Consider the following 9461-nt stretch of genomic DNA (forward strand, 5'->3'; position numbering starts at 1 on the left):
AAGAAAGAAAGAAAGAAAGAAAGAAAGAAAGAAAGAAAGAAAGAAAGAAAGAAAGAAAGAAAGAAAGAAAGAAAGAAAGAAAGAAAAGAGAAAATCCTGGGCAGATATTTTGTATTATGTGTTTATGTTGTTTCTCCTCAGTGAAATGTTAGCTCCTTGGGGGCAGGAATTATCTCTTTTTTTTGGTCTTTGCATCCTCAGCACCTAACACAATTCTTGACACACGGTGAGCACTTAAAAATGCTTATTGACCTATTGGACTAAAATCTCCCTTCTGAAACTTCTGCCCATTGCTTTTAGTTCTTGGTTCCTTTGGGGCTGAGCAGAACCAGTATAATCCCTCCTCTCTATGGAAGCCTTTCAAAGGTCCCCACTAAGCCTTCTCATCAAGTGAAAAAGAAAATAATTTCCTTTAACTGATCCTGGTGTGGCCAGTTCTCCAAGACCCTCACCATCCCCAGCAGTTTTTTCTGGATGTTGCTTGTTTGGTGGTTAACCTATCTCCTCCATTAAATGATAACTTATAGTGGAAAGGACTGAGTCTGCCTCATTCATTACTCTCCAACAAAACTCAGTCCTTAGAACTATACACCCAGGGGAGCTCTTGGAAGAACTAGTTAGTGAAGACTGAAACAGGCCAACTAATCCTTACTGGGGCTAGCTAGATAGTGGAAGGCTACTATAAGCCTTTCTGGTCTGTCTGGCAGGGGAGATTTTAAGGCATCCAAAGAATTTCTGTGACTAGTGATTCACATTGAAGACTAGTTGACCTGCACCAGGCAAGAAGAGAATTTTCCTGGACCCAGATTGAAAGAAGTCTAATTGTTTAGGTTGATGGAATTCCCTTCTTCCCCCCAAAGACTAGGTTCTTTCAAGACAGCAGTATTCCTTCTGCAAGATCTCAGAGTTCTCCGAATCATGGGTAGCTGGGTGATTCAGTTGCTAGAGTGTTGGACCTTGAATCAGGAAGATCTGAACTCAAATATGAACTGGGCAACAAGAATTATAGAACATGTTTGCATAACATTTGCATAGTATATTGCATAATACTCACAAATATCTCATTTTGTCCTCATAATAACCCTGGGAAATAGTTGCAGTTTTTATCCCCATTTTACAGATGAGGAAATGGAGGCAGAAGTTAAGTGATTTGCCCAGGGTCACACAGCTCATAAGTGTCTGAGCTAGATTTGAACTCAGGTCTTTCTGACTCTAGGTCTATCTCTCTGGCCACCAAGCCACCAGTGGCTTTCATTTTACAGATGAGTGCATTCAGACATGCACTCAGCCAGTTGTGAAAGCCAATTGTTAAAATTTCCCTGTGTACACATTTACACCTCTGAAATTGACCAATGGTACAAAGCAGAGCTTGGTCTATTATTTTGTGGAGACTTAAAAAAAGTAATGGAGAAAATGTTAATAATTCAGATTAAACTTAAAAGTGTGGTATGGGTACATTCTCTACCCTACCTACAACCCCTGCCCCCACCAGAGCTGATTGTTAAACATTTGCCAGCACACCCCTACTCCATCCTCATTTCTATATCTATTTTATGTTATCTGTTTATTATTCTAATCTTTGCTGTCACCACTTCTTCCCCAACCTTGGTTATTATTAGAAAAAACAGAGAGTTTATGTCACTTATTAAGGGTACATGTTTAGCTAGTGATGGAGTCAGGTCTTGAACCTGGGTGTCCTGAGTCAAAGCCCTAAGACATTGTTTAAAAATGAAATGAGCATTTTGGGCAAGTCTGTAATAGCTACTATTTCATCCTACCAACAGGTACCTACCTGCCTAGCTGGGGGCTCTGTAGATCTCCAAAGATTTATAATACATGATTTATAATACCTTGAAGTATTCCTGATTCTCTGTGATGAAGTATTATGCCATCAATGGGTCTGAAAACATTCTCCACAGACAAGTTCTGTTCTTTGGAAATGGCATCAAGGACTGGAACCAGTGGCACCAGTTGTGAGCTCTTTTCTGTGCAAAGGATTCCAGAGCCGTGGACTCTGTGACATGATCTCTTCCAATCATGCAGAAGGTTAGATGAGCATCTGTCTCCATTCTGCTAGAAACCCTTGGGTCTGATAAGAGCTGAACATATGCTGCCTGGCAGGTGAGCCCACGTTTGATCAACATAGCACTTTCCTCTACTGCATCTGCTCCTGACGAACACTGCCTAGAGCAAGATGACCTTAACAAGCAAGGCATTTTGAGTTGCCAGTCAGAGAGATGCACAGACCAAGGATTGGTTTGCCTTTTTTCCCCTTTGATCTTATTCTGAAGTTACTCATAAGCACATACCCCTTGCTGATGGCTGGTTGGAGCTGTCCCTTGAGAGGTAGGTCTCTGTACAAGCACAGAAGAGATTTGCAATGCAGGGATCAGTCATGGAACTTAATGTGGCACATTTCAGGCTATGACAGCTCTTTACCTTTAAGAAGCAGAAGAAGGTGTGGTTTGCATCTACTGACAGTTATCCATCACACGACACCATGCTGGAATATGTGCTGAGTGCTGCAAACTGGCATTTGGTGGCTACCTCTGCTGTGGGCTCGATTTGACCTGATCCTCAATTTATTCTCACACTTCATTTTCATCTTAGCTTTTATTTCTGTCTAACTATGAATAAGTATTCAAACTCATCCTGAACTCTATTTTCTTTCTTTATTGGTGCACTGAATCCCTCTCTTTGACACTCTAGTTTAACTCTGCTTTGGTATCTCTGTTCCACATTTCCATACCCAGCTCACTCCCCAACGAGCAGCACACATTTTGGTTGCCAATGATTTGGCAGTTAACCCTTGCCTAACTGATGCTGGCCAACTGAAAGTAATATTTGGGGATGATCACTGATGCTTTATGCAGAGGTCACATCCTAGGACAACCTCTGTGATGTAGTTAACTCTTGCCTCTCAGAAGCTCAATACAAAAGCAACTATAATAGGATGCCCTTCTGTGCTGGGCATAAAGACCTTGACCCCAGTTCTGGCCTACTGGTGAGGGGTTTTTTTTTTTTTGCTTTTTTTGGTGAGGCAATTAGGGTTAAGTGACTTGCCCAGGGTCACACAGCTAGTAAGTGTCATGTGTCTAAGACTGGATTTGAACTCGAGTACTCCTGACTCCAAGGCCAGAGCTCTATGCACTATGCTACCTAGCTGGCCCCCTACTAGTGAGTTTTACAGAGAGTAAATCTCTAAGGAAGTTTGTGTTTCAATTCTCTTCTGCCATAGAACTCCATGTCTAGTGGTGTCTTTATATTACCTAGAAGACTGCAATCTCCTTTAGTATCCTCAATACCTATATATCCAATATATACCCAATACCTAGTATCTGGCTATAGTAAATCCCCCAATAAATCTTTGCTGAATTGAATTGTATCAAACCAAAGCATAGAATTCCATTCTCAATCTCTACTTATCCCTGATGTATCTGTATATTCCTAGAAGGATTCAGAGATGGGTCCTGAGCTGGCCAATCCATCACTAATTGATGGCTGTGAATGAAAACTGGCCTCCCTTTAGTATGTAAGGCCATGTCTGAAAGTCTGTTTGGAAGTCTCAATTGTGCTAAGCAGTAGAAGAAGCAGTCAGAATGGATAATCATCCTCACACTCACTCTGAAAGGACAAAGGTTACAGCTAGATGGTGAGGGCTGGTATCACCCATCCTGTGGTTGTTGAGACTTGGCAAGGTATTACTTCCTTCTTCTAGCTCTCACACCCAAATAAAGGAGTGGAGCTAGCTTGCACTACCAGAATTAAGTCTAGCCAATGAAGTCATTTTTTATCAGTAATGGCCATCTCTGGCAACATGACCAGTTGCATCCACCCTCCCATCTCCCTTCTGGTTCCCCAGAACAGAAGAAACTTCCTCCAATAATTGCCACCCTATGGGAAAACAAACTATTGCCTTGAGTGCTAACCCAAAACAAAATATACCACCTCACAAACAAGGGCAGAGGTCATAGAATCATAGACTTATAACTGGAATGAAAGAACATAGAGGCCATTGAAATCAACTCCAAGGGAAAGTTATGTATCTACTTTCTCTATCAACATTATGGAATAATTAAATTCCCCAGCAAACCTCAGGAAGAGGTCAGCCAATCAAAATCACCAGCATCACAAAATTTCTAGTGCTGGCTAAGATGGCATCCATCTTACTATTTCTGGGTGAGGACTGGGGCTTTTTGGTAGCTATAGCTGGGCTGTTTACAGACTGCTGGCTCTGTACTTTGTGGGCTTCCACTCTGGAGAAATTGCCTAGCAGGCAGCTAAATGGCACAATGGATAGAGTTCCAGGTTTGAAGTCAGGAAGACTCATCTCTCTGAGATCAAATCCAGCCTCAGACACTTAATCCTGTTTGCCTCCTTTTCCTCATCTGCAAAATAAGCTGGAGAAGGAAATGGTAAACCACTCCAGTATCTTTGCCAGGAAAACTCCAAATTGGTTCACAAAGAATGGGACATGACTGAAAAATGACTCAACAAGAGGTAAAGACAACAAGGCATGGGACTTCGATGTTAGTGGATTCTGCTTCGAATTCACCTGGTTTCATGACCTGAGCTTGGCCATTCAAAAATAAAAATGTGATGTTGGCATTCCTACACTAGTGCCACCACCCTCCATCACCTAGAACACTGAGAGATTGATAAGACAAAAGAACTTGTATTACGTTATACAGAGAATTCTTCCTCTTATTTGTCCAAAATGTTGGTTCAAACCACTCTGAAATTTAAGGGTATTGTCAGCAGCACATAATGGACCATGGCACCCCCCCCCTTTTTTTTTAGAATGGCAGAATGATGCCCTGATAGTGAATGCTGGTGATGTAAAATCTCAGAGGTTCCATTTTGTTCATGTCATCCTGGGTTGTAAAAATGTGGTGATTCTCTAAAGTGAAATTGGTCCAGGGTGACTAAAGAAATTGGGCCCTAACAAATCAAGTTATGAGTAATGGTCATCAAGAAGGGCCATCAAGAAATCTGCTGTTCACTAAGACGTGGCTGACTCCTTATTCTCAAGATGTCTTTCAAAACCAAAATGAGAATTGACTTAGTGAATAAACAAGCCAGGCAGGCTGGAGTACATGGCACAGACCAGAACCCCATTCAGATAAACCTCTGAACACAAGCCTTTCTGTACATGTTGTTTTCTCTCATGTAATACAATCCTTTTAAGGACAGGAAGTATTTTCTTTTTGTCTTTGTATGCCTACTGCCTAGGACAGGGCCTGGCATTTAATACATGATTGTTGATTGATTCCTTGATTAAGTGAATGGCCAAGTTTAAGGATACTAACTAGCTTTTTGACCCTGGGGAAGCCAATCTTAGTTTTCTTATCTGTAAAATGGGAATAATAATAATTGTATCTATTTTCCAGGATTTTGTGAAGATCTAATGAGATAATATTTTCAGCATGCTTCACAAGCCTATAGGCACTATATAAATGCTAACTATTATTATTTTAAGGTCTGTCCCAACTGTAATTGCCATGGTGTATGTAGCATCCTAATAGGAATTACTGTAACACTAGAAGACAATGGCTACTACCAAACAATCATATGCACATGCTCGGATGAAAAACTGGAAGTTTTATAGGTTTCCTCATCGGAGAATAGCTGAACAAACCATTGCATATGAACACAGTATAAAACTATTGCTCCATAAGAAATAACAAATAAGACGAATTCAGAGAAACATGGGAAGACATAAGAACTGATGCAGAGTAAATTGAGCAGAACCACAAGAAAAAAATATGCAAAGTGACTACGATGATATAAATAAAAACTACCCTAACAGGCAACTGAATTCTAATTAAGAGACCAATGTTAGCCATGGAGAGGAGATGATGAAACACATTTCTCTCTAGAGACCTGGAGATTTATAGGGTTAGAATGTTGCCTATGTTGTCAGATATGATCACCTGGCTCAATTGTTGTTCTTTGTTAAGTGAGAGTTCAGTGAAGGTTGGGTGGTGTATCAGGAAATGGTCATGATCTACAAAATTGAAGGCATCAACAAAATACTTTTTAAAAAGCTCAGCTTTGGCACCTACTTAAACCCATGTCCTTCATTTGACCATAGGACTGAGTGTGAACATCCTTTCTGACACAGACCCACTCCCAAACTTGGCCTTTCCTTTAACTCCCCACCAAGACACAAAGTCAAGAAGTTGCTTGTCTTTGTCTTGGAAAGGAGGGAAAGAACTGGAGTCGGGGGATCATGGTACTCAAAGCTCATTTCCCCAATCACTCCTCCCTCCTTGGTCATGATCAAAGGGAGAAAATATATTTTCCTCTTGGAGAGCCCATTACAAGCAATCAGTCCAGTCCAGCACTGGTCATTCGGTGCTCATCCTCACTACACAGACTGTCTTGTGGTCTATGCCAATGCTTCCCGCTAATAAAATTAATTTGCCCTGTGTCAGCTCAATTGCTGAACTGATCATGTCTTCATGATGAGTGGTTCTTGCTGTTTGCTCTCTGGCCCAGTAAGCTACATCATTTTGTACCATCAGCAATTACAAAAAATGTACAGTTGTTCTTTCTTCCTAGGTCATTCATTAAAAGGTAGAAATGGAGTCCGAAACATTTACCCTGAGGAAGTTTTACTGAATGAGCAGCCCTGAAAAGAGCTGGAAAATAAATACGTATATTGAACACTTGCAGGTCCCACAAAGGTTTAATTTGTCTCTGTTGGCCCATTTGTAGAGGGAAGTAGAGGGTCTGTCTGGCAGAGCTCCACTGGAGAATTCCAGACAGTTCAGAGCAAACATAGATATGTCATATACACCATAATTATCTACATTCATTGTGGTATGGTAGAAAGGGCACCAGACTCAGATTCAGGAAAGCAGGTCTAGCGTCACACTTTTTCCAAGCTGTGTGTTCTTAGACAAATCACTTAACCACTCCGAACCTTAGCATGTCTTGCCTAAACTGTGTCTCTCCACAGTGATCAGTGCTTTGTACTCTATGGGCATTTAGTAAATGTTTGTGGGATGAATGAATGAACTTGCATGGTAACCCCTTTGTTTGACTGAGGAAGAAACAGGAAGTGACTTGTCCAGGGTCACACAGAAGGTCAGTAGTAGACTCAGGACTAGACCCTGGCTCTCTTGACCCCTAGTCCCACACCCTCCACCATACCGCCTCACAAGAGGGATGATTCTGTGAAAGTATTTTTCTCAATGCAAGCTTTAGAAAAAGGAAAAGAATAATTTATAAACTCGTTCTTATCGAGGCAGCATGGTATAGTGGAAAGAGGGAAGCCTCTGGAATCAAGAGAAGACCTGGGCTCAAAACCTGCCTCTGTTCCTTACTAGCTTGGCAACACTAGGCAAGTTAGCCAACCTCTTAAAGCCTCAATTTTCTCACCTGTAAAATGGGGGTAATAAAAGCACCTGCCTAACAGGGCTATATGAGCATCAGATAAGATAACCCTTTACAAACTTTAAAGTGCTAGATAAATGTCCATTGTTGTTGCTGTTGTTGTTGTTGTCTCCTCCATTGACCTTCCCTAGAACAAACCCAATGATATTTTTCCTAATACTCCTTCAGACCCTAAGCTAATGACTACTGGAGACAGAGGCAGCAAATTTCCCTATTTTCCCCTTAAAATGAATAAAAGTCTATATGGTCCTGACCCAAGATACATATACTCCATTAATATTTAAAATCTCACAGGAGGAATTGTTATATCAGAGGACCTGGGTTCAAATTTTTCCTCATATTTGTGACAAAAAAAAAGTTGGTTGACTTTTCCAATCCTCATTTTCCTCATCTATAAAATGAGGGAGTTGGACCAGGGGACCTTTGAGGTCCCTTCCAGTCCTAGATCTACGATCCTACAGGTAGTAAATCATTCCTTGGAACGATGCCCTCTCCTCATGACCTTTCTTAAAAATGCAAATTATCCTGGGAGAGTTCACAAGACCCTAGCACCTCAGTGGGAACGAGTTAACCAGATCTCTTCCTTCCCTTCCTGTAAGAGAGACCAGGGCAGGACAGGGCGCTAGGCAACTTGGAAAAGGGTGAAGGGAGAAACGGGGCAAAGCAAAGGAAGGGCCCCAGAGAGATGGCCGGGAGCCCAAAAGCCAACACGGCCCACTTCACAATTTCTCTGGACTGGCCCAGATAGTGGAGGAGTGGAAGGGACTCCAGAAGCCCAGGGAAGATGGAGTGCACACCTTGTCCTGCCCATCTCCCCACCCAGCAGTATTCTCATCTGTGCTCCGCTCTGATGGATTCTGTTGATCCAGCTGGAAACACTTGGCCCAACGCCCATGTGAAACCTGGCTTCCTTGCTTACTCGGGAGCTTTTTACTGGTTGGCTAATTGAGGGCTTCTTTCAAATGCCGACTTTACAAATGTTTTTTCAGGGGAAAAAGAAGGAGCTAGATACCCATGCCAGCTAAGGGAGAATTTGCTTAACTCTTTCCCTTGATAAGGTCCTGGAATCAGAGTACTTAGGGGGTAAAAAAACTTCTATTGAAATTGTATTTTACATCCTTAATAACAATTATACTTCACAGCAGCCCTGAGAGACAAGCAAGTACAGGTATTATTTTTCCCATTTTACAGATGAATAAATTCTACTCCAGTGTGGAACTTGGAGGTCACAACAGATTCTTGAAAGTAATCTCCTAGAGAGGAGAGGCTAATGTCTCCATTTTTGTCTTTGTATATCCAGTAGCCTAGCACAGTATCTGGCACATAGCATGAATGAATGAATGAATGAATGAATGAATGAATGAATGAATGAATGAATGAAAAAGCATGTATTAAGTGATTGTTGTTGTTCAGTTGTTTTTTCAGGGGCATCCAACTCTTCATGACCCCATTTGGAGTTTTCCTGGCAAAGACACTGGAGTGATGTGCCATTTCCTTCTCCAATAGTGATTACTATATGCCAAACACTGCTAAGCAAAACAAAGACTTTCTCTTCCTTAAAAGAACTTATATTCTAACAGAAGAAGACATAGATAGGAGAGTGGTGCCCAGGGAGAGTAACTTTAATTGGGAAATTTACAAGGATGATGAGTAGCACTATAGAAGAGTAGGTTGACATGCCCCTTCCAGGAACAGTGACTGAGTAGATTTGATCATAGTTCTAGAACTGGGAAGTGTGACGGGCTGGGGCCAGAGCAAGATGGGGAGAAGATGTCTGGGGAGTTGACAGCGAAGTTATGCATGTCAGAGGCTTGCTTAAAACAGGCCAGGTGAAGCAATCACCTGAGGCCCCAAGGTGGAAGTTTTGGGGTTACAACCTTCAAGGAATGGTATCTGCCCCAGCAACAAGGCATTTGGTAAAGGGGTTTGGAAGAAAGTGAGAGGATTGACGTTATTGATTGAGGATCCCTCACAGCTGCATGCTAACTTAGAAAACCACACATTAACATGATCTATGTTGCATTGTATACTTATTTATTTTGTTAAACATTTCCTGATTA

This window comes from Vombatus ursinus, unplaced genomic scaffold (assembly GCF_900497805.2).
Source record: "Vombatus ursinus unplaced genomic scaffold, bare-nosed wombat genome assembly UNPS02014822.1, whole genome shotgun sequence".
Lineage (NCBI taxonomy): Eukaryota > Metazoa > Chordata > Mammalia > Diprotodontia > Vombatidae > Vombatus > Vombatus ursinus.